Below are 25,963 nucleotides of genomic sequence, written 5' to 3'. Positions count from 1 at the left end.
GTAGTACTTCTCTTACACATGCTCCCAACATACTTACATGTAATTCACCAACGCTGTACATACTTTGAAAGACAAAATGTAGCATCTAATGGCATCGCGCCTTTGATACAGTACAAATATGGAATTTGAAAAAAATCCTCTTGCCACGCTTTTCAGGTGAATCCAAGGAGGCCAGTTGGTATTTAGCAGAACCATCCCCTAGGTGGCAGCACTACTCCATACACGACTGGACTTGTGCTTTTTTTTACTTACAAAGACTATACTATATACTATACTGTATACTATATACTATACTGCCTTCGGAGGAAAGAAAAACACGAGTAGCGATGTCTAAATTCGGAGATAAATGTGTTTAAATATTTATTAGGTTTATCTGATAAAAAGTATAGTTGAAATATACGTTTCATATTTGCTAGCTTATTTAGTATATTATAAATACATATTTATACACATGATTTATACAGACATTTTCATTGTATTTTCATCTATGCTCATAGGAGAGAGAAAAATATTATTGCATATAAAGGGCATAACTAATTTAAATGTGATTTTTAATACTTGACTCGTGAATAGAACTAAAGGGCATAATTTTATTAAGTTGTGCCTTTTTCGAGTTGTTATATTGTAATTGCCCTACATAATGAGGGCACTGTTCCGTACATTACTAAGTAAAATCTTTTGATATTAGTGTTTTTAACATAATAAACGTCAAATATGACTTTTTATAGTAAAAAATCTGATTATTGATTAACTGATTTTTGAGCTTGTAGTATATTCAACATTTATAGAGATCTATTTCTACAAAAAAATAGATATGCACGCGACTCAATTTTGATAAAAATAATTGTGCCCTTTTTCGTCCCGAGGTCAGTATACATCGAGACAATTCTAAATTAAAATAACTTAATCAATATGCACGTAGTATCCTTTAACATACAAACAGATTCTCCAAAGAGGAGGTTTCTCGGAAACTGAAGGAAACCAGTCAAAGGCTTCTCGGGACAAACACTTGTTTGTCCTGAGACGCCTTTGACAGATAAAGTACTCCGCTTTGCACTTGCAAAATCCCTTTATGTCAGGGAAGAAGCGTTGTTTATTCGTAAGCCACCAACATAATTTTGAATTTAAGAAAATCCTCGTCGCCAATGTAATCTGATCCTGGCTGAACCTAAATTAGAAATATGTAGAAACAGTCCATGGTATTGCTCCAGTTTAATCAGTAATTAAGTTCCAGTGTTACGTAGTAGTTCCAGCTAGGATGGCTGGAACTACTACGACAGGCTGGCCGCCTGTCGCATGTGCCACTGAGTGTATATTCAAGATTTGCAACTGATTTGCTACCTTTTCTAAATAATTGCTACCTTTGATATGTTACGAGAAATAAAAAAAAAATTGACCAGCCATTCTGGCGTCAGGATAGCTGAATTTTTCAGCATGAAGGGAGCAGCCATTTCCAGAAGAATGTATTACTAATAATTTCTACCTATTTGCTACCTTCACGAATTAAAGGTATATGCTTCCTATCTACATTAATTAAAAAAATATAAACGATTGAAAATTTTACGAAGAAGTACCAACGCCTGAGTTTTGTATTATGGCAATAATACAACTAATATAATAATAATACTAATTGAGAACCTCCTTCTTTTTTTTGAAATCGGTTAAAAATATAGTCGCAACTCACGGGACGCTTACGTCGATTTAATTTATTCGTTTTTAAGTCTTTTTACAACTCTGACTAGGTCATGTAAATATAATACAAAATATTATCATAACACATTTTAAATGTCTATGTGCATTATGGAAATAAGGAAAAACAAAATTAGCTAACCGTGCCGCTGAGGCAAGGACGTTGCACTTGAGCTGTGTTCTAATGTACCCGATGTATTTTGGAATTACGTTTTGACTAATTACGTTAATTAGTTAATTTTCTGAAAAGCTTACCATCTTAATAACGAGAGCTATTTTAGGTTTCTCTGCTTCACGTTCTTCTCGACTCTGACGAAATAGAATATTGGCGTCAAAAGTACAGCACATCTTAGTTTATCAATCCATCAATAATAAGTTAATAAATATTTAAATCTTTTGGAATTAAATGTAGCATTTTCTGTAAAAGTTAACGTCCACCAACCCACCACATACTCCGTGTCGTCCGTGTACTTCGGAGTTGCGGCTCAAACAACCCTACAAAGACAGCTAAACACTTTTAACTTTCGACATCAAAGCACTTGCCCTATTTGATCTCAAAGGGTCATCAATATAAGGAAATTTGCAATGATACAATGTTTTCCATCGAACACTGGATACGTATATTATGTTTTCTTTATTGGATACAGGATTGTTTTTTTTACAGAACTAAGTTTTTAGATGTGCTTGATCAAATTATTATAAACAATTATGGCGCTTCTCACTAAGTAGTGTTGATTGTCTTTAGTAACCTTACTATTGCGGAGAATACAATTATTAAATTAGGTGAATTGACACTCAACAATATCCTTAATAAAATGTAAATAGGTTGTCAATGGAAGAAGCTTATTATAATAGTGTTTGTAAGCTCACTGAGTCTGTTGCGGAGGTGGCAGACAAAGAGTTTGCCCTACGACAACGGCGTTAAGGCCCGGGACCGGCTTCGGTTTGTTCAAACCGTCATCTAATAAGTGTAGGAAACAAAGGGCAATGTAAATAAGATACAACAGCATGCCCTATAATCCTTATAGAGACGAGCTTAATCAAAATTTGAATTGACAGTGTTCTGTTTAGAATTGAGAATTAATTTAAAAAGTGTATCCTCGAACAATTAAAAAATTGTATATATTAAACTTTGGCGAACCTTTCAACAAGATCAAAATACTCCAAGATTCATTTGTTCTCATAATTGTATTACTTACAGTTTAATTAGCGCAGCTTTCATCGGCGGCGCTTTGAGATTGTGAACATTTCAAATAGATTTCACGAGAAGCACTTACAAAGAGAGCACCCCTAATAAGTACTGAAGAGTCCTCGCACGTGTTTATCAAAGACAGCCTTTCGTTACTCACCGTCTGAATAGCCTCAAAAGAAACTCGTGTAAAATGCTCCACAAAGTGCCGTATCAAAGAGAAGGCGGGCGCAAATATCTGTTTCGTAAACTAGTAAAAACGGAGCTCTCAAAGGTACACGTACTCGCGGCAAATTAGGCGGAGTTAAATACAAGCGCCGCTCACAAATATATTACTTTCAGAGTGACTCGCTCATTTTTTATGTAAGTCGTCGTAATCGTCAAACGAGATCGCTCCTATGAGCATATTTTTGACAATTTACCGGTTCAGTCCGGCAGTATTTTTGCCAGGACCTAGTAGGCGCGGCCCGAACAACTTGTCGTACTGCGTGAAACGTCTGCTCGTGTGCTTGCCGCTTCACATGTGTATCTATTTAATGCTCAATTCCCACATAATTTAACTTTGCGATCAAAGCGAAATTTTGCAAAGAGCTTCCCGGCACCGGGACGGGGGCGGGTGCGAGTGGGACGCAGACATCGGAGTTCTCGAGATCAAATGCTGGGCCAAATTAGTCACTCTCCGTCTCTCTATCTCAAAGCCGATCCGTAGCAAAGTTTGCGCGAAGATGACATCAAAAGGAAACCACACACTGGGGTGGCGCGCCCGACGCCCCGCACCCCCGGCCCCATACTTAAATCCGCCGTGTCTCGCTGTCTTATTGACACGCCGCTGACGACTTGCGAGTCTCTGCCGCCACCGCCGCACGACGCGGGCCACTGTTACTCCACTTTGCCAGGACTTATTTAGTTAATTAATACGGAATGTCCTATTAAGTTGGCAACTCCCGCAAGGCTGTATACTCGCGCTCACGGCTGAACTGTAACGAAACTTTAATGGCATGGGTATGTTTGGACTGATGTATGTAGATATTAGATACTTTGCCCTTTCTATTCACCTTACTTACGGTGTTTGACGGACTTAGGAATACTTTACGGAGCAACTGCTTTTAATAAATAATAGGTAATGTTATTTAGTCTTGTTTCGCACATCGCATAAATTCATTGAGGATGCCTCCAATGAAAAACAGTATATAATATGTTTGACACGTTTACCCAGTACTACGAACAATGGTACTTATAAGTACTTCCACGTCCATGTTACAACACTGCTACCGAGTTGAAACGAGTGTTTAAAACTGCGCAACGGAAACCTTGGGAAATTAAAAATGATTTCGAAACTAATTTTATATTCGGCCCAAAGTTTCGTCTAAGTCATAAAATTTAAAAGCACAAAATAACTGCAATTATTAGGTTTCCCGAAGTTGCGAAGACTTAAAAACTCGCGAACTTGTTTCGCCAGAATGCTCTAAATGTTTTCTTATTTCTTGGTTATGTGCAATTGTTTCCTGGTGTTTCACAAATTTCATAGGGTGCAAACGTTGGGATCACGGAAGAATTACTAGTATTTATGTGGTCTGTGGTTGGGATATTGACGTTTCACGGTTATTTATTTGCTACATACAGAATGCTTTATCCCAATTAAGGGCTAACCCGTTGGTAAGAAATGTAACGTAATGAAGGAAGTAACAACAATAGTAACCTATTTTTCTGAAGAACATGGTCTTCGAACTGTGAATGTAGCGGTTAGTTCGTTATCAGCAAACCAAACGGCAAAGATAGTGGTCAAATATTTTCACCAGAAATTAAAATTGGCTAGAGGGAAGTCCTTCCTGCCTGTCTTTGGAATGAAAATGACCGAGAAAGTTGTCCATTACGTTGCAGGTATATCCGAGACAGGACCAACTTTGTAGATTTTTACCAGATCTGGAAAACATTGATGATGTGGATGATTGATGATGTGTTTGGAGTGTGACAAAAGTGACGTAAACCAGTCCTGGAGATGTAAGTGGTTTAAAAGATATCGAGTTCTTTGGTTTTCGCGATTGTTACACTTAGTCAATAGTCAATCAAGCCAGTCAACCGTGACCATGGGACCTGTAAAGTGCCCGAAACGTTGGTTTGTTTGAAAAAACAAATTTAAATTTAAATTTAAAAACGCGATTTAAATCCGGAAAAATGGTTTCATTTCCTATGGCTTAAAAGATTTTGACTTGTTGAGGTTAGGCGGCTTTCCTTCAGTCATCATTACGTGGCCTTTGAGGAGGAGCTGATGAATGGTGGATACTGGAAACGTTTGAGACATCCGGGAAGTGAACCATCATTAGAAATTTAAGGATTTATTTCATAGAAGTGGAGTGTATACCAGCGGGTTTCTTTAGGAGCCCTAGTTGGTGACTCTTCACGAGTACTCGGTGGCGCTGAAGATCCTTCTCTATTTTTATACTAAGTCTTTTTTCTTTTTTACTTGTTAAGTATATAAACGTGTCTACTTATTTACCTACCAACGATTTCGCTACGTCAAAATACGATAGTGTTTGAGTAGTAATTATTTATAGAATCTGAATCAATTGCAAAGCAAAGCGATATTGAGAATTATCCCAAATTGTAATCGAACTCGTGTAAAAGGAATTTACTACAAGGAGAGCGTTTGAACCTCGGGGGTGTGGAAATATCATTATAACAAAGCCACAAACTTATATTTGCAGATGAATATATTGGAATTAAAAAATTTTGAGAGACGGGAGAGCTGCGATCTATCGTAAGATAATATGTGTGTGCCAGTGCCGTGTGCGCCAGGGTTGTAACTTTTTTTCACAATACAAACTCTGCACTAAAATTAGAACACCATATTAGTTCTTCATCATCATTACACGTGGAATCAATAATTTTACTTACTTTTGTTCTCCGTAATCTAGTACAAAATGTCACTGTCAATGTGGAGTACAAAAGCTGTTAAACTATAACTGATAATCAATCAAACAAATAATTGGTCAAATTTGTTTAAATTCATTGTTGCTCTGGATATCCACTTATAATAGTATATTTTTTTAAAGAGACGTTAAAAATTGAAGTCATGATTGGCAACCCTAGATGCATCTGAGTTTATGAGCGGCCGGCGCGGCCGGGCCCTTCTTCCAGGAACTGCGCCCGCGCCTATACAAGCCTCTACCTACGCCGCCGCCGCCCGCTGTATTTTTTCTGCAGGTGACAAAATCTGGATTTTATCCAATGCGGCTCTGGATTTGTTTCTTAAATAACCTTGGTAGGGTTGTTAATCTCGACTGTAAATTGATAAATATTTTTTGTTTATAAAGTTCTGTGGGTGTTTTTGTGATGGTGTTTCTTTATAAATCTGTCTAGAAATCTGTAATTTTCTTTGTATGTACTATTTGAAAGTACAACCAAAGGTCTTATATAGAACCTAGTTTCGAGACTTCAATAAAGATGGTCAACAACGTGCTTAGGAATGTGAAATTTTGTTATTTACTATCCACTTGCCTCCCATGCTTATGAATGTATTGTAGCTAAGTAAACCATCGTGTAGTTTAAGATTTACTTATCAAAACTCAATTCTAACCTTGTAAACATACCAGTGAAACCACCATGTTCACTCTTCTCGATTTCTAATTGAATTCCTTTATACTTGTCCTCAAAAATGTCATTTATATACTTAGGAAACTATTTTTTTTTATTAATGATTACAATACTTTTGAAAGGTCTTGTAGTTTATGTTTTAAATTAAAAGGTTTTGGTTGTAACAATAACCGCGCGTTTAACAACTGCCAATGACTCACAGTTGGGGTTTACAATTTGCTCTCGGATTCTATCTATCGTATGTACCACCTGTCTACTTCATATTCTGCGCCGCGTCCATTCTTACCCTCTATTACTGTAATATAATTATAATTTTCTCGCATCAGCCTTGTAATGTGATGGCTGTGTAGCAGTTGCGACCTTGTTGCTAAGGGTTAGGGTTTTGATTGTTACGATGTTGAAGGGTAAGTAAGGTAGTTTGCGCGGTATCGGTGCACAGGAGAAAGCGTAACGATGGTAGTCGTTAACTCGTGGCACAGAAGAAGCAAGAAGGAATGATGCGAGTGCAGTACTAGTAGCAGTAGAGCTCCATGTGAAAGAGTACGTCCAGGCAAGTACTGCCACCTCGCCTATTTCTGTCGCCAAGCAGTAATGTGAGCATTTCTTACTGCTTCCAGTTTGAAAAGGTAACCGGCTCAGGGTGACAGGCGCAGTGGCAGTACCCCTAAGATCTTTGCGATTTAAAGCTCTGAGTGGCACTGCAACCGTTATAGATAGGCGTATCGCTTACCACCAGGCGGACGACTTTCGTTCGTCTTGCAGCTTCATTGAGTGCCTGGTGCAATTTTGTGTATCTATTTACCTATGATATTAATTTGTAACGGACTTAAGCTCGATACAAAATATATTTGTGATATCGAGTTCTTAGGTTTTCGCGATTGTTACACATAGGAAATGAAACTATTTTTCCGGATTTAAACCACGTGTATTTGTTTTTTCCATCCAGTCAACGTTCGGGCCCTTTACAGGTCCCATGGTCACGGTCCATGTCAACCGTTTGTTTGAAAAACAAATATATACGTAATTTAAATCCGGAAAAATAGGTTCATCGTTTCCCATATATCTGTTATGTTTACTTGTTAATTCAGGAACTTGAACAATTACTGAAGTCGATTAAGTCAGTTTAGCCTGTGCTGATGGGTAAGTTCCTTCCGTGAAAGGTTATTTTGAGCTTTTGAACATATGTCTTGGCACATTATCAATCCGTTTATTAACGTTACGTGTCAGTTTTGGTCCTTTATTTAACAAGAAAATATTCGTTATTGGTAACTTTAAACAGGTAAATGCTTTGGTGTTACATTTATTTTGTTTCGCCTTATCTTATGGCTGAGACCGCGTTATCGGCGTTCATTGAGCCGGGACCGGTTGTGCCCGGAATGCTGGCGCGCGCGCCGCTTTTTGCTTTACCGGCGCGCCCACGCCGCCCGCCGGGCCCGCCGGCGCCAGTGCACTACATCTTGCGTTATTTGAGCTTTATTTCACGTTTGTTGAAGTAAAATCTTATGGCAAACTCTCCTTTTGATCTTTTAAATAATTAAGTACCTGGAGCTGCGTCGATGTCGCCTCTTATGTTTTATTTCTACAAATTAAGTATATCAATTTTAATATCTAACTTAAATCTTTCATTATTGTTTTTCTCAATTCGACTGTATTTTTTTAATGTTCCGCGAGGACTCTGTGGAGGATTTGTGAAGCGATTTTCATGATTCTTATTTTGTTGGAAAGAGGATGCCTCAGTATTGGTCCCACTTAAATTTGAAGAAAATATTGTACCCCTAAAGGTGGCAAACTATGGGATGAATCCGGTTTCGCGCACTTCCCAGTAACCGATTGTTAAGTGTAGAGGGCTGGCTGCTTATAGAATTATAACCAAAACACTTGACAAATTAACGCGGTCTAATCTTAGACTATGGTAATTAAAGGACGTGTTACGTTGACATATATAAATCGGACGTTATATGTATATGATGCATTTCGACGTCGAAAACATAAACATGTTATTGTCTTTGTTTAACTATTACGTGTCGTCTTAAGCCAAAAGAGATAGCATTACATTGGTCTATGTCAAACACGGGAATCGAAAATACGTAACGTCATCATAAATGCCAACCGTGTCCATTTCGCAGTACATGAGGTACATGATACCGTTGTCAAAGGGAAGTATATCAAATGTCAAAACAAATGTTTTTCCAAATGTGCTATTGAATTATTCGCATGTATTATAATTAAATTGGACAAAAATATTGACAGTGAGAATAATTAGGTATTAATAAAAATGCGACGCTGCAGCAGATGTGGCTTTAGAAAAAGTACAAATCAATCGAATGTTACATTGCACAGGCATGTGTTTTTTTTGTCTATAAATCTCTAGTTTAACAACTCTAATTATTAAAAATTACTATTTTTTTAAAGCCTGCAGTACAATGACATGTTAGTCCAACGTTGCCGCGTAAAGGCCAATACCATCGTATAGACAGCTTATTTGCCTTGCCTTGCCATCGTTCGGTTTAATAATAATATACCACTCGAGATTAAATTATTAGACTTGTATTTGTTTTGGCATACTTTGGTTACAGTAAACTAAAGAAACAAAAAAAAAACAGTTTCAACATTCAAGCGATACATTTGCATGTCGATAATGACTTATCGATAGATTATGGTACAACACTAAAGAAATCCGCCATTTGTAACTTTCAAATTTTGGTTATAAGCACGTTGATTCTGTAGTTAGGGCAGCTCCTTTCTTTTATTTACAAGGCAAGGCACAAAAGGTAGGTACAGAGACAATTTTGACAGCAGAGATCTTACACAATGACTTAGATTTACGTACATTCAGCCGTAAATGCTGTAAATGCGAAAAGTTTTATTTCATAAGAATTCTATAGATACATAAAAATCGCAATATATAATATATAGCATTGTGTTATTATTGGCACAGCATTGTCGGATCGTTACAACACAAGAGGCAGTCCGAAGATCTCGGTAAACAAGACTACGGATCATCCGCCATTAGCAAATTGCCACAAATATTAACATTACTCTTTGCATTGCAAGATTGGCACGCGCACTTTCTATTGATATTTCAAACGTTCTCTATTAACCGTGAACTGTAGTCGTGGAAAAAATAACGCTTCAATAGTCGTGGGTTCAATGGACCCATGCATTTTGGGATGGTGATAAAGTAGAAAGTGTGGTATATTAATAATATTTTTTATTCAAACTATTATTTTAACTTTAACAACTGCAGTATTGTATAAAATTAACGGTATACATCTATGTCTATTATATCAGTAATAATTTTCTTAATCTAAAATCAGATCTACTAAAAACAATCAATAAAAAATTAAACAAATGTCAAAATACAAAAACTTTTTTGTAAAATATATTGTTTTACAAAAAAAAAATTAAATGTACGTTCTCGTAAAAAAAACTGACACTAGTGCAATTTAACCTAATGATGCACACAGTTTTTTACATTTTATCATGTAAATAGCCAGGTATGTAAGTTCGCAGAAAGATCCTTTCAACTTTATTTTCATTAGGATTTTCGCTATCAGATATTTCAGAATGTTTCGTGATCACTAGTTCGGACAAAATCTTCGTAATCTGAAAACTCTTTATCAGAATTTTAAGTTACAATATTGCGTGCAGATATAGAATTTTAACCGATTTCTCCCTCATCGCTGTCTAAATTAGCGTTCAACCATTGCTCTAATATGTCTTCTTGAATTACTAAGACACTTCTTAAATTTGGCCATGACAAGGAATTGAAATAAAAAAGAAAAATGGATAAAATATGTCACACAAGAAATTTACTATAGTCGCGAGATGTAAATCATTACTTACGTTTGGAGCAGCGAGCAAAACATGTCCAGCAAATCATGTACGCGTTTCGGCGTGCAGTCGGAAGGTACTGAGTGGGAAGAGCTGCGTTGCCTGCAGCGATTTCTATGCGAGTTTAAAGAATGAATTTGGATCCACTGGACCCACGACTACAGTTAAGGGTTAAACAAATACAGGAATATATAACAGGACAAGAGCACAGGCAAGCAGAAATGTGAGCATTATTGGGTTCCAATTTTGAAGGGTAAGGGCGCGTTCAAATTAGCCGCTGTTAGAAGCGCTGCATCCGCGCGGCGGCCGCGCAACGGTCGCGCTGCTGAAGTGCGACCAAATTTTCCCATGCTTTTTTTATCCAGTCGATTGGAATAACTGCTGGAACTGCAATATTGCAGGTTGTTGTTTTATAATAAATTCTTCAATTCAATTTTCATCCATCGTGGTTAATTTGAAAAATTAACTTATACACCTCACTAACAGTGACTGCAACCGAGCATAACTGCAGCGCGACTGGTACGCGGTTGCAGCGCTTAAGAAATTGTATGAAAAGTGACAGTCGCGCTGCTGCAGCGCATCTAACAGTAGCTAATTTGAACGCGCCCTTAGGGTGCTGGTTGACTTTACAGGGTGACGGGCGTTGTGGTCAGGGCTCCTCAGATATTTGAGGTTTAAAGCTCTGAGTGGCAGTGTAACTGCTATGGATAAGGGTGTCATTTACCACCAGGTGCGCGACTTGTTAGTCCCATTGCATGATATTATAAAAAATATCGTCAACCAGTTATTTGTTCCACTGTTAGGCACGGGAAATCTCTAAAGAGACTGTTAAGAGCAATGATTCTCATAGTGGTCTATATCGATCCACTCCAACCTAATCTAGCTCACCCAATGGTGACCTCTGAGTTTTCGAAGAAATGACTTGAACGATGAAACTTTTTTAGCAGTAAAGCTCTTTGTGGAAGAGTTTGTCAAGGGAGGTACTGCCACCTTACCAATTTCTGCCGCCAGACAGTACATTACTGCATTCCGGTTTGGAAGGGTAAGGGTGCTGGTGAAATTACAGGCACATGGGACTTGTCAATTTATGTCCTAGGGTGATGGACGCAGTGGCAGTGCTCCTAAGATCTTTGCGATTTAAGGCTCTGCGTGGCACTGCAACTGTAATGGATAGGCGTGTCGCTTTTTTACCACCAGGCGTACGACTTCCTCGTCCTTTCACTAGGTATTATAAAAAAAAGATTGTAGTTATAGCATTTTTTGACTATGTATTATTAACGTCCGACACAGTGGCGGCCAGTATTGGGAAATATATTTAAAAAATATGTTTACGTGTATTTGGCGCTGTCTGTTTACAAGTGGTATCATGATAAGATGATCTGTTTTTGCTAGGCAGTTAATTTGAAAAACCGCGCAGCATACTGAATGATAGTGCCGCGTGGCAATGACCTTACTGAGACAACGCCGAGCTGGCCCGAACGATGCAAGAAGCGAGTGCAAGCGAGCGATTATGCAAACAATAAAGGCTTACTATTATATAATAAAGATTTTTTTTCCAATCAAATATTAGGGACTGTAAGATTAACTCCCGGATATCCTTCCGCATCGATCGAATGCGAAGTTCGTAACAAATTTTGTTACAAGCCTATATATAAGCTAAGACTAGTCTCTATACTTTTCGTGGTTCTTCAGTTTCTTGTTAAATATATAGTTACAAAATCAAAAAGAGCTCATTGATTTTGTAACATATTTAGGTATACATATTTATTTATTGGCATAAATTTTTTTTATGAAATAATCCACTAATTTCTTACTATTATTGATGTAAAAACCGAACAACACAAAGAAAAATTCCTTAGAGCTGACTGAACTCGAACCGGTGTCTGTTGCATGCCGGTGCCACCGCTCTTAACCATCTTGCGAACTTCTCTATGCGCTTGTTATAGATATTTGTATTGGGTTTCATTCAACAGCTTTTTGCCGTAGTCTGTGAGAAACTTATGAAAATTTCTTCAGTCGTCCAACAACTCAACACTCAACCTTTAGATTTATCAGAAGATTGATAAATATATCGCTATTTTAATATCTAAAATCAGTAAAATAAATATTGCAAAAGGTAGAATTGCTTTTGTCCCATTTCCAGCCAAAAAAATTCACGAAATAGTTGATTGTTATTGAAGATGTCATGTCGTTGTATCCGGGAATTGCTATTTAGGAAAAAGACTTCTGATATCGAGTTTTTATGTTTTCGCAATTGTTGCACATAGGACATGAAATTATTTTTTCTTGATTGAGTCAACCGTGACCATGGGACCTGTAAAGGGCCCGAAACGTTGGTTTGTTTGAAAAAACGAATATACGCGATTTAAAGGCGGAAAAGAGTTCCTTTTCCTATATTAGCTTCGGATATACTTACTGTTATGAGAAATTTTTGAAGTTTCTTCACCATGACCATATTTGTTGAGAGACCTCAATTTCCATCAGATAGAAAGTTTTTGTAGTCAAATCTATCATATTGTCTCTATGACCACCAAATTGGAAAATATAAAAATGACGCGCTCGGAAACATGTCTAACAAATTTGTTCTCGCTGATACTATCGACGTAGATAACAACAATATTTTCAAAAACTAAATACTGCTATGATTTTGGGTAAAAGCAAATCCTTCTAAGGTACATGTAGAGATTATAAAATCTAGCCATCATGGCTATCGGACAAGACGTACAGCTTAATATTAACGATGCTCTTAAAGACTTTAAGAAAACCAGAGAATTAAAATTCTAATTAAAATAATACGACGTTATTTTTTTATCCTTTTCAAATGGGATCAGAATATCGCTGAATTTTTACCCAATACCTTTGCGAAATTGCAAAAAAATTAGGACAGCGAAATTAGGTACCGCCCTGTTTAGCAGAATACTACGCTATGTCACTGATCTCAGCGACATGGCGTAGTAAACCCAATGTCCTCACGATTCGGTCGATTAGATACAAGTTACATTGATGGATCCAGGAGCAATAGCTCGTTATTCTGAATTCCGTCTTCCTAATAGTCGTCTATAGGTCACCTGATGACTCCTCTTCACACATTTTCAACCAAGCACCTCCGCTGTTTGTCTTCAGGCTCTTGCATTAATATATGTTGTGCATAGACAACAAAATTGAGTTAATTTTTTTTGACAGCAACACTTTATTATTTCTGCCGCCAAGTAGTAAAATGAGCTTTGCTGCGTTCCGGGTCTGAAGAGTAAGATTGCTGGTGAAATTACAGGCACATTGAACTTGTCAGCTTATGTCTCACAGTGACGGGCGAGTACAGGTCTTTGCGAATTAATGCTCTGAGTAGCAGTGTAACAGTCACGGACAGGCGTGTCACTTACCACCAGGCGAACGACTTCTTCGTCCCATTACTTGGTATAATAAAAAAATACAGACGTCAAAAACGCCACCATTCTGGAGTCTAAAATAACTTCAGTAGTAAATGCAGTTTTATCTAACTAATGTAATGTATAAGAAAGATATAGGTATAGGAAGAAACTATTTTTCCGGATTTAAACCTTACCTTAACTTATCTGTTATATAACTGGTTGATGACTGTACCATCTAAGTCAACCGTGACCATGGGATCTGTAAAGGGCCCGAAATGTCGGTTTGTTTGAAAATACAAATATACGCGATTTAAATCCGGAAAAATTGTTTCATTTCCTATGTGTAACAATCGCGAAAACCTAAGAACTCGATAATGTAATGTAAATAGATGACTTCAGTGGTCGAGTGGTTAGCACAACGGTTTCCATAATGTAGTCATTTCTTTCGATCTCCGGCCGAGTCAATGTACAAAAAACTAATTTTTCTATAATACTGTCTTGGGTCTGGGTGTTAATGGTACCGTCGTTGTGGCCGATTTCCATAAGATAAGTGCTTTACTTACTTACTTTGGAATCGGAGCAACAGATGTGATGTTGTCTAATACATATTTATTTACTTATTCTATTAATGCTTTTTTATTTTGTTACAGAATGATATACTCCTCATACGCGGCACCGTTTAGCTGAGATTTAAGGTAAATATCTTCACTAAATTCACTATTTTTATATAATCTGTTATGAACAATAACTTTGTGTTCTTAACAATACCCGACCATCATCTTCATGATTTGTTGATCATGACCAGTGTCCCTTTTTGTACGAATAAAAATAAACTAGAGCAAGATGTGAGGGCGTAACGAACTCGTTATAGCAAGTTAATAGCTACAATAATATTTCTGCAGATTTTCCTGCACAATCAAAATGGTGAAATCCCATTTCGATTTACTACATTTAATCTGCAGCGTCGACACAATCTGCCAATAACGTAACTGTGACGTCATTGTATCGTGGTAAAATCGTAACGAGTTATTACGCTTTTGTGCTTGGTTCTGTTAGATCTTGCTGAATTCGAGTTTCAGGAGTATCGCCATTTTTATTGTTTTTTTTTCTTGTTAACTTTTTAATGTTAAGCACTACGAGTATACTTACATAGGAAATACAATGGGCCTCAAGGCCGCTAATTTAACTGTCTCCTTGGCCGAATTGTTCCCATGCTGAACTGCCTCGCAGAGGTCCCGGTTTCAATTCCTCGGTCGAGAGAAATATTTGTATAGGTGCCTACAGATTTGCTCGACATGGTTGATCGAACAATGTCGATCGAGTGCCTACAGATTTGCTCGACACTGTCGATCGATATAATGTGTTTTGAGATAGAAATTTTGCCGCATGTTTACTTGTAAAACTGCAAGTACATGCAGTTATATATACATATATAGTATACAGTACAGTGCATATACTTGCAGCTTTACAAGTAAAGATGCGGCAAAATTTCTGTCTCAAAACATCATATCGATCGACAGTAACGGTCGGCAAAATCGAGCATGTTTGTAGGCACCTTATGGCCTACGTTTATTTTTCTCGTGAGTTTGGGCGTCATTTGTGATTGTCTATGGCACCCTCGTTTGTTTTATACAACATGCATTTATTTTGAACACTGTAAACAAAATATAAAGTAAACATAAACAAAAATTTATCCATAAAATGACCTATGATAAAACCGAAAACTTATTAGGTTTTATACAGTACTTTTTTCTCTTATAACCAACATACACTCCCAAACACATTCAATCATTTCCATTCTACTGACAGGGAGGTCACTACTAAAATTATAAGTAAATTATAAGTAACTTTAAATTTAAACTCAAAGGCTCTAGGCGTACTTTAGAAGACAATGTTATCTTTGAAATCTGTCACATGTTCTTGTATTCACGGAAGAGCGCTGATGTCCGAAATACAGATAATTAATTATCTAGTTTAGACACAGATGTCTAGCCCTAAATGCAACATTGCAAGCTTAAAACATTCTGTCAATGTGAAATTTGTCTGTATGTTTATGAAATAAATTTATTATTATTACTAAATTACTTAAATATATAATTTCCATGGTAGTTTTAGTAAGGCAAAATCGATCGTTAGTTTATGAATAAATTCCTTCACTGCCTAGCTGCTGACATTCTTTTGAGACACAACTGACATTGCAACTGGGTTTTATTAGAATAACAGATATTATAATAATTGCATTGTAGTATTTTTTTTAATAATATTAAGTGACAGGACGAACAAGTCATGCGACTGACATCATGTCAGTGATCACGTCGGGGTCACCACTGTACAAGGCGGGCTGCGTTCTTCCAGTCGGGGTCACCACTTTACCATGACGCAGGTGAATGGATGTTTGTTGTTCCGCTGCGCCATGGTGATATAAGGTAGAAATAAATGAGTCGTTGGTTGATAGATGACTGTTATCTGTTATCTTTTGCTTCCACTAAGACGTGCCTGAATGTCGGAAGAGGGTTCGACATTCTGGCACGTCTGGTGGCTACAATAAGCTACACACCTGTCCATAACAGGTGCAGTGCCACTCATCTTTAAATAGCAAATAGCAAAGGTCTGAAGCCACTGCGCCCGTCACCCCGAGACCTAAGTTGACAAATCCCATGCGTCTGTAATTTCTTCTTTCTTCTTTGTTTTTTCTTACCCTTCCAAACTGGAACCCAGTAATGCTCACATTACTGCTTGGCGGCAGAAATAGGTAAAGTGGCAGTACTTCCACCTAGGTATGTCTATTCCATTGGTGGCGGAAAAGTTTCCTTATGGAATACAAATACGATTTCTGAAAAGATTTAAAGATTCTTGTTGATCATCTGTGGGTCGGATTGTTTTCGATTAATTAAAATAAGTACAGTAAAATGAAGATAAACTGTAATGATTTACATGTTCCTGAAATAACGTTGTTGCAAAGATTAGTAAAAAAAAACACCAACAGGAAAACAATTGTTTTAAAAAAATTAAAATACGTAATCCAAATTTTGGGTTTGGTTGTAGAATTTTAATCATCATTTCCTAACAAGAATTTAATTATAAGATTGCTATGTAAATCGTGTATATTCTTCTTTTATCAAACAAACCAAGGTATTGGACCCTTCATAGATCCTAAGGTCACGTCTGATGTATTGTCATCGACCAGTTATGTCTAATATTAATGCAATCCATTGTTGTTGTTGTTGTGTTGTACAAAAGTAATTAATTTAAACACCTTATTTTTACTAAAGCGATTTTTTTTATTAAAATTATCTGGAAATAAAATAAAACATATTAATAAGTAAGCAGTCTCGACGACTTGGGATTTTTCATCAGATGAAATTCTGCATCCCAAACCGGTGGAAGAAACCATCTTCCCTGTTGAAATAGGATTTTTTTTTAAATTTCAAATCTCTCGCACCATCCTGAATGAAAAACGGACTTGGTTTTCAAGGACTTGGGGTTTGTCAAACTTAATTGAATATGTAGGTTTATCCATTACATGTTCGCAGACTGCAGAATTTATTACGCGATGATTCTCAAAATTTATTTATTTACATAAAACCTTAATATTACCATTTTACATGAAAACCAGTAAACTACAGCCATAAATTAGACATCAGTACCTTGATTATTGAATCAACTTAGTATGACTTTATAAATATTACTTCAGCGAATAAACTGGATATACCGTCTATACTCCGTCCAACCATTTATTTAACTTTTGACATATGCATGCCTCCGAAGTTCCGTAATTATAGACATACAACCACAGACAAAAAAATTGCAATACTTTCTAGACTCTTTTATTTTTTAATTTTAGTAAAGTGGCGTGCTCTTTAGCTCCGATATTTATCGAACCAACAGATTATGTAGCGAAGACTATTCAAGTTTTGTTACCTGTCTAATAAATTATAAATGAAATAAATTATAAACATTTACAATAAATTCTTATTGTTTATTATAATGAATAGACGGATTCTTCTTCATATGAACGGGAATCATCACTGGAATCCTCATTAACATAAATTATTAATTCTTGAGTATACAAATTGTCAAATGAAGCATCACTATCCCAATCATACAATATCTTCTTTTTTGAACCCGCTCACATTCACGATTAAAACTTCCTCATGAATAAAATCGATTGTTATAAAAAATCGAATCGGAAACGCATAAGGACATCACTAATTGATTAGAATTCGAGCTATCAAAAGTTAAATAAATGGTTGGATGTAGTACTTTGTGTTTAATTTATTCATGGAGACCGAATGACTGCATTAAATTCAAGTATACACCTGGTGGTTTACCTTTTATCGCCCTATAAATCCCAAATTTCTACAAGCTTTTTTGCAATATAATAAAAAAAAACTTACTACTTCAGATTTTTATTCACATTATGAATTCACAAAAAAATGCAATTCGCATTCACGTTTGAACTTTAAACGATACCGTAATTTCGTTGTTTACGCTTGAAACTTCAAAAGAAACTGCATAAAAAATATTTTTTATTTAAACCTGTGTTCGCATAGAGGCAAATTAAGTGACATTATGGGTATAATGCTAAGGTATGAAAGTCGAGTGATGTATGCTAGGATGGACCGAAAAGAGCTGAACCCTGGAAAATATTCGCTTTCGAAAGCATGCCTTTGAGACCTGTTTTCTTGAAAGCTGTAGTTTATTTTGTTTTTTCTTATTGGACTAGTAATTTTTGAAAATTTGCTTTTCGAGAAATTGTTATTACAGTCTTTGTCTCGGTTTGGTCGTGTATAGGATTCCACCTTTTTTTTTATTATAACATCAAGTGACGCGATGAACGCGCCTGATGGTAAGCTACACGCCTGGCCATAACAGTTGCAATGCCACTCCGAGCTTTGAATCGCAAAGATCCGAGGGACACTGCCACCGCGCCAGTTACCCCGCGACGCAACCTGACAAGTTCCATGTGCCTGTAATTTCACCAGCAGCCTTACCCTTCGAAATCGGAACGCAGAAATGTTCACATTACTGCTTGGCGGCAGAAATAGGTAAGGTGTCAGCACTTCCACTGCACAATGGACGAACTCTTTCTGCTCTACTAAACCTCAACTTTAAGGTGAAGTGAGATCCATAATAGACTAGAGAATAGATAGAGAGTTTTCCACCATGGGATCTTTAACATTTAGACTGACGCCAAATTAAAAGTTTTTACTCCACTCATCTACGAATAAGTAAGTTTCGTTCAATTGTTATTAGAGATATTTTCTTTTCCGTGTTCCGTAATAAATACATCAGGAGACTATGAATTCTTTTAACCGACTTCAAAAAAGGAGGAGGTTCTTAATTCGACTGTATGTTCTTTTTTTTTGTATGTATGTTGCGCGATAACTCCGGTATTTGTAAACCGATTTTCATGATTCTTTTTTTGTTGGAAAGGGGGTACTTCCATAATGGTCCCATTTCATTTTGAAGAAAATTATCTACCTTTAAGGGTACGCATGAACATTCATTTTTATAAATAGCGCCTAACTTTAATTTAGGAGCAATTATTTTAATGGGTGATTTTGCTATTTCTTCAATTCAAGGCGTTTTTCTTTCAATATACTTTGAGTAGTGAGAACCGATTATTATTATCTCCAGTGTAAAGTCCGGAATAGTGGCGAACTAGGGGATATTTCAATAAAACTTAGCAAATAGACATAATTCCACGTACGTTTGAAGTCGGTTTTTTTAGTACTCTGTACTGAGATTATTACCATAAGAGAGTATACTGTGTTTTTAAAAGGTATATGATTAATAAATATCGTATAATGAATTTGAGGCGCGCCTCTGCGTTTATTTCATACGCTTCAAAATGCGTAATCACGATACCATTTCTATTTAAGCGCCATCAGCCCCAGAGTTTGTCCCTCATTTTAGCAGATGTCGGCAAACCAACATACAGGCTATCTCCCTACGTTCCTCCACCATGTGCGAGGTTTCCATTAAGCGACTTTAATAAGACTATTGTTCATAACAAGTTTGTTGTTTTGCTTTTATCCACTTTCCACGCCCTTTCAATTGCAGTGAATCTAGTTCCTGCAAAATTTTTTTTTTCCCCATTTATGGTCCACCTTCGTTCGTTCTTTCTTTATCTGTGTAACTTTTCTAATAGGCGCTTTTAATGATCTCGCACTATTCTTATTAAAAATGAAATTTTCTTGTCCACAGCCACGACGTCTGGTTTACTGAAATATATACAAACCAGTTGGATTCTTTTTCAATTCGTCATGTCATGTCATGTCATGCTTGTCCATGCTTTTGGAATAAGTAAAAAAAATCCGTAGCAATATTAGTTGTTAATAAATAACAATTTGTCTTAAAAGTAGGTTAGTAAGTAATTATTTATGCATTAAAATGAAAAAGGAGTTCACAATATAACCATTCCGAAACCTGTTAATTCCGTTTATGGATATATATCCCTTTCACTAGTTCCATCCAATATTTGTGGATGGGACCCTCATCCCTATCCGCAATCATCTTCACGACGTCGTTGGTGCTGCAGCGCAGTCAGCATCTCAGGTAGTTCGCTTTTCGACGCATAACCGCGAAGAAATCATCAATGGGGCTTCGGCAAAATGTCATCATTAGGTATTTCTCCTCTCGCCGCAATTCGCTGAAACGTGAACAGTATCTGATCTTTTGGAACACTGGTTTTCAAACCGTAGAGCTCAAAAACTTAGAACATTAATCGGTACCACATACATCGTTTTTAAGCAGACAAGTCGTTTATTCCCAGTAGTGCTGACGTTATCCGAAGGGATTTTTTTTCTACCCACCGTATCATACTCGTACTCTTTATTGTAACTGTTTGAAGGGTTAAAATGCTGTAACTGCTGTTTAATGCTGGCTACTGCGTGATGGCGAGTCTGTCTAGTCTCTGGGGTTATATAATAGTTCCTCGCGGCAGCGACAGCCACTCCTGCCGTAAGATTGAAGAGGGTCAGCGTGGTTAACCGTCGCCGACGTTCCACGTTGATTCTTTTGTGGCCGGATAGGTCATCTGTACACAAAACCTTATCCTTTATAATGCGGGTTTGCCGAAGATATATTTGCTAGTAACTAAATTAACATAGGTAACGAAAATACCCTTACGTTTTCATTTGGCCAAATAAGTTTGGCTACTAACATGCGTGTACATTAAACTTAAGTAGGGTAAAACCGGGATTGATGCCCCACTTTTTGAAAGAGCCTCGTAATTTAAAAATTATTAGTTTACCATGAATAATTCCTATGGATGTAACTAGTTTAATCTTTTACATTACATTTAGACTTGATTTTATTGATCTAACATTTACTGATTATGAAGAAATTGACTTTTTGCAAACCTATTTTTTTGAGGATAGATGCCTACATAGGTAGATGGATAGATGCCACAAAATGAAAATACTAACAAGGATAGATGCCCTTCAGAATAAAATAATAAAATTCATAATAAAATGTTTTATTTGTAATCTTTAATATAATGTGTATACATATTGAAATATCGGGAAAATAAAAAGAAGTCATACCGTGGTAAGAAACCTGATACTAGTGATAATCATTTAGTGTATACATATTACATCTTTAATAATAAATATATACGTATTTAAATTTACTATCTACTTCACTTCGTATTTTTGTAGCTATGAAAACATTTACTTGTCTGTTTCACTAAAATAATGTATTTTCTTTTTTCTTTTCTTAACTTTCTTGTCTTGTCTCTTGCCCCTAAGGGCACCTATACCCTGCCTGCCATGAACTGCCTCTGTGGTCGAACGGTTACCATGCCGAACTGCCACGCAGAGGTCTCAGGTTCGATTCCCGGGCCGGGAGAAATATTTGTATGGGCTACATTTATTTTTCTTGTGAGTTTGGGTGTAATTTGTGGTTGTCTATGTGTGTCCATGGCATCCGCGACACAGGGTTTCCCTAGTGCGGGGCTATGTTGAGTGTGTACGTTATTATTATTATACCGCGAAAAATCGAGGCGACTATCCTACTCGATATGGATAGATGCCCTTTTATTATTTAACTAAGCTATATACAAAAGAGCAATTATTGGCACCTAGGTGCGCAGTTAATGAACTAGGGCATAGTTATAATAAAAATAAAACGGAATTCATTATAACTTACAAAGTTATGCAACAGTAAATGCTCGCGACCGTTTGTCGTGTTCGTCGCGGAGATAAACGCATTCACAAGCCAAACGCGTCTATTCCACACGAAGCCCGGCAGGACTTTTGACGAGTGGTGTCTATACGCCTTATTTAAACTAATTATTCTTTGTTGCGATTTGGGAAAGTTAGGTTTTTTGAAAACGAGGCATCTATCCCACTGCGGCATCTATCCCGGTTTTACCCTAATATTTAGGTTGATGCGTATAGTTATATACCCGTTTTTCAAGATGGAAAATCTTTGAAAAAGATGGAAAACTTTTTCACGTTAATCGATTTTTTCACTTTAATATATCTAACAAGATGCATACGATTGACTGAATTGTAAAAATTACATTTCTCTCAAGCCACGATTGGTCGAGACGACTGGCAGCTGCGTTCTTTATTTATCTAATTCCTTTCTCATTCCTTTTGGATTACATGTAAAACGGTCCTACAATACTTTAAAAAAAAGATTATTTTACTTGCAAATCTTTTTCAATCGTTCGATTTAGATGTTACCTTGGCCCCTACTTCTACTTATCCACACCCTTTTGAGTTAGTGAACCCAGACTTACGGTCGGATTCTAGAACTCTACTTAATGCTCAAGTCAGGATTTGAGTATGGTTTAAAGCACTCGAAATCATACTCAAGTCCCTGCCATTGAGGACGTATTTCCAGTGCTTGAAATCATACTCAGATCCTGACTTGAGCATTGAGTAGAGTTCTGTAATACGACCCAGAGACACCCAAGGTCTGGCAGTAACTTTGCCCAACGTATTAGCCAAAGGGGCCACGCAACTACCACTTGTTTAACGCTAACTTAACTTGTTTGAAATATCATTTAAATAAAATATTAATGCTTTAGTTAGTGAACTGAAGACAATAAAATAATAGCGATGATAAAAGTTGTTGATACCATGTCGAATCGTGAATGGCCTATTTGTAGAAAGTGCGTTCTGTTCTGTTCAGACGGAATGGCTGGATCGACGACGGTATGTCCAGATGTGCAGTACCACCCACCACGGCGTTCATTGTTCAATAAGCATTAATCAAGCTTCGCAAATGCTTGTCTGCATTCATTTTTCCTTTTTTTTTATATAAGGTCGACTTAAAATATCTTAAATCAGAAGACTATATACGTTTGTGTCTTATGTCTGAAGTTCAACTGTCAGACTGTATAATAGTTTGTAGACATACATTTGTTATTTCGTCTACGTGGCTTTTAAGTAACGTACAAGATATATAATACCCTATATTCTGTCTCATGGCAATTTGTCTGTAACAAAGTTTCAAAGCTCAGTCAATTTTCTATCAGACGACGGCTACACAATGGAAAACGCAACAATAATAGGATTATCACATTGTCCTCAGACTCGGTAATATTGTCACATGATCCAGATTTTATTATAAAACACAAAAGCGGAGACGTAGTGAAAATCTAAATCAATTTTTTGTTGCAAAGTAAATGTTAGCAGTCCCGTCTATGAGTACCGACACCGGTCTTACGTCTATTGTAGTTCAAATTTTGTAGTAAATCTAAGAGCGGTTATACACGGCGGGTTTTAGAAGCGATGCAAACACGATGCAAGCGCGCGACTGCATCGATACAAACGTGCGATTGCATCGCTATACTTAGGATTTATAGGCGTTTGCATCGATGCAATAGCGCATTTATATCGATGCAATCGCGATGTATCGTTGCAGTCGCGCGTTGGCATCGATGCAATCGCCTATAAAACGCGCGTTTGCATCGCTGCTAAAGTCGCCGTATGTAACCACTCTCACGTAACTATTAGGTAGTAAATACCTAACCTACAGCCACTAGATTTCATGGTATTGCAATTAATCATATTAGTGGCGAATAGATGGCGCCATTTATAATTGACCAATATTGATCTTGTAACCTTAACAATAATAATAGTGTAAAGTGACAACATTAGTTTAGATAAAGGGTTAATTTGGTTGTTTGTATTAGAAGTGTCCTGCCTTTTGTGTTTTTTTATAATGTCTAGTGACGGGGCGAACTAGTCGTGCGTCTGATGGCAAGCTACACGCTTGTCCATAGCAGTTGCAGTGCCACTCAGAGCTTTAAATCGCAAAGATCTGAGCGGCAATGCCACTGCGCCCGTCAACCTCAGACATAAGTTGATAAGTCCCATGTTCCTGTAACTTCACCAGCATCCTTACCCTTCAAAACCGGAACACAATAAATAGTTTGGCGGAAGAAATAGCTTAGGTGGCATTACTTCCCTGGACGAATTCTTTCACAAGGAGCTCTGATGATACTAAAACTTGTACCTAACTCTATTTAATTCCTGCTCTTATATAACACGAAATAGGTCGTAGTTTTACCGATTGAAAGACTCTCAAAAACGGTACGTTCTGGCGAAACCAAGGGTTGGTAACGCTGATGGTAGGCGTATTAGTTTATTCTCATTATCCAAACAATTGCGAATAGAGTGCCTACTCGCAATAAGAAAGTGCACTCGAAATGTCATTTGATTACCGTGATTGCTTTCCAGGTTGTCTCCGAGTCGGAGAGTTGCGACGTGGGTTACGTTGCAAATCATATTTATATTACTATTCACAATATTGAGATTGAGAAAATGTATTTTGCTCGGCTACGATGCCGTATATTTACGTAAAAAGGTGTCTGTGTTTTGGCGACCGGATTTTTCACTTTTATGCCCATTTTTTTTAACTGAACAACGCCGTGTACTGTAAAGATGTGATCTATATGAGTTAAACGATGTTCGGGTAACACTATACCAGTAATATTTCAAAGAAACCATTTTCCCATAATAAATCAAGAGTTCAAAGTTAATGGTTCGTTATCAAAGTTGAAAAGTGGTTGAGTTAGACATATGTAACAACTTTTTACATTTCTTTTTATTTTTCTTTCTTTTATTTCTTCTATTATATCCTACAGGGTGACCCCTAAAGATCTGCTAGATTTTGAAGGAATGATTGTGCCCAAAATCACTGCAAAAATCAGCGGTTCCACACATTTGAGTCGAGTAGAATAGATATATAAATGTGTCCATAACAGAAGTTCTTTTTGATAGATCAGTCACCTTTTTCGATGTCATCCAGTATTGTAGCAAAAGCTAAGTTTATTCATAGTTTAACTTGTTTCACTAACTGTTTGATAAGGGATTTGTGTTTGCAATACCCAAATTATTAAAGTTTATTATAGCACACAGAATTATAAGGTTTTAATGGCGTTACATAAGAATAGAAATGCTGGCGTTGGCACCTAACAGTAGATTTTAGAGGTTATAGTAGAAGTATTGTATTGTATCCGGGGGTGGGAGCCTAGAGATCTGTCACACAGTTTAACACCTAGTATGGACTCCAGTCTCTTATCAAGATATTTCTTTTTTTAGTAAAAATTGAAATTACCTATTTATAAGTTTATTTATGTAAGGACCTTGATTTTGACCTTAAAGATTATTATTAGGGGTCAAAGAGTAAATGGATGTAATGGACTTGCAGTTATCAAATACAATAAGGACATACACGGAAAGCTGGTGACATAATTAGACAGATAAGGTTATATATCATTGTTATTCATCGTATTCTACAACCTGAAAGTGCTATACTAGCGTGTAATCCCACACACATTGATTTTAGTCGTCCACATACTCGGAGCTTTAAATGCAGCTCATTTCAAAGCTTTTTTTATTCATAGGTATGAACAGAGTAGGTACTCTATTTTCCGCTCGTCCTCGCAATGTTTCCAATGAGTAAACCTGTCATAACAACAGTTGCACTGGCATTGAATGAATATCATTAATGTCAACCGCAGTCAGCTGCTGTCAAGTTGTCCGCGTGCGGGTACAAATGACGCCACGGGGAGTCGGGAGTCTTCGATGTTACGAAAGGGTTCGTTGGGGTAACATAAATTTTATTTGTTTGAATATGTATACTGATGTTATTATTTTTACGTAACAACACGTGTAAATATTTTGTACACTAATAGTAAGTATATATAAAAAAACAGCCTCCTGTTTACTCGAATAAGGATATGATTGGATTGCTATACTGTGAGCAAGACGCGCACGTCATTATCATCATTTCAGCCGAAAGACGTCCATTGCTGTACATATTT

At 36.8% G+C, this 25,963-nt stretch overlaps 1 protein-coding gene across 2 annotated transcripts in view; it reads left to right on the top strand.

The window, feature by feature from the left end:
* LOC113233815 (axin-like) overlaps window positions 1-25,963 on the top strand; it is a 119,717-nt gene that overhangs the window by 50,180 nt on the left and 43,574 nt on the right. For both annotated transcript variants that reach the window (XM_026469029.1, XM_026469027.1), the window contains exon 2: window positions 14,325-14,369. The gene's annotated coding sequence lies outside the window, so the exon portion shown is untranslated. The remainder of the gene's footprint in view (window positions 1-14,324; window positions 14,370-25,963) is intronic.

This window comes from Hyposmocoma kahamanoa, unplaced genomic scaffold, assembly GCF_003589595.1.
Source record: "Hyposmocoma kahamanoa isolate Upper Pololo Valley unplaced genomic scaffold, ASM358959v1 80, whole genome shotgun sequence".
In the NCBI taxonomy this organism is placed as follows: domain Eukaryota; kingdom Metazoa; phylum Arthropoda; class Insecta; order Lepidoptera; family Cosmopterigidae; genus Hyposmocoma; species Hyposmocoma kahamanoa.
This window is presented reverse-complemented; position numbering and strand designations above follow the sequence as displayed.